Here is a 1,415-nt window from a genome sequence, read left to right as displayed (position 1 = left end):
AGGCGCAGATGGACCGCTCCTGCTATGTGGGCACCAGACTTGCTGTGTGCTCCCCCGGAGTTGGCCCACGGCGTTGGGAAGGATGCCGGGCTCCACCGTCACCCCTTGTCCCAGGACGGAGCTGCAAACTCGCCGCTGTCCCGGCTCAGCGCGCCAGCTTGGACCCGCCCCCAGTCAGACCAACAGTCCCGTCTCCAGTCCAATCAGCGCCTCCGTCATCTGCAGGCGGAGGAACCATGCCTACAGCCCAGCTGACAGAGCTCGCCGGTCTCCAGGCGGAGCTTGGCCGGATCCGTCAGCTCGTCAGCCTCAAGGAAATCCAGCTGGACACCCTATCCTCCCCGAATCACCAGGAGAAGGTTTAGGTCCAGTCAGCAGCTCCCTCGTCTCAGGGCCAAAGGATCGAGCCCGCAGTCCACCCAGCAGAGCTAGCCGGTCTCCGAGCTGAGCTGGCCCAACTCAATCAGAGCCTCAGTCTCCAGGAGCTCCAGCTGGACAATCTATCCTCCCTGCTCTCCCAGTTTCCGGCGCCACCAGTTCAGTCTGCTCCAGTCCCAGCGGTGACCCAAGAGGTTCTTCCCCCGGGCCGGCCAGTCCAGAAGTCGATGGTTCCGGTCCAGAAGTCGACGGTTCCGGTCCAGAAGTCGAAGGTTCCGGTCCAGAAGTCGAAGTTTCCGGACCAAAAGCCGACAGAGGTCGACGCTCCTTCCAGTCCAGAGGTCGACGCTCCTTCCAGTCCAGAAGTCGACGCCTCCTCGTGTCCAGAAGTCGACGCCTCCTCGTGTCCAGAAGTCGACACCTCCTCGTGTCCAGAAGTCGACGCCTCCTCGTGTCCAGAAGTCGACGCCTCCTCGTGTCCAGAGGTTGACGCCTCCACTCCAGAGTTTGACGCCTCCACTCCAGAGGTCGACGCCCCTTCCGGTCCTGTGGTGGACGCCCCTTCCGGCCCTTTGGTTGATGCCCCTTACGGCCCTGTGGTTGACGCCCCTTCCGGCACTGTGGTCTTCGCTCCTTCCGGCCCTGAGGTCGACCCCTCTGGCCCTGAGGTCAACTCCTCCTCCGACCCTGAAGTCGACGTCCCCTCCGGCCGTGAAGTCGACGTCCCCTCCAGTCCAACGTCTCCCCCTCCGGTCCAGAGGCCGACGTCTCCCCCTCCACTCCAGTGGTCGACGTCTCCCCCTCCACTCCAGTGGTCGACGTCTCCTCCTCCACTCCAGTGTTCGATGTCTCCTCCTCCACTCCAGTGGTCGACGTCTCCTCCTCCACTCCAGTGGTCGACGCCGTCTCCAGTCCAGTGGTCGACGCCATCTCCAGTCCAGTGGTAGATGCCATCCCCAGTCCAGTGGTCGACGCCATCCCCAGTCCAGTGGTCGACGCCGTCCACAATCCAGTGGTCGACGCCGTCCCCAGTCCTG

This window comes from Nothobranchius furzeri, chromosome 10 (genome assembly GCF_043380555.1).
Source record: "Nothobranchius furzeri strain GRZ-AD chromosome 10, NfurGRZ-RIMD1, whole genome shotgun sequence".
Classification (NCBI taxonomy): Eukaryota; Metazoa; Chordata; class Actinopteri; order Cyprinodontiformes; family Nothobranchiidae; genus Nothobranchius; species Nothobranchius furzeri.
This window is presented reverse-complemented; position numbering follows the sequence as displayed.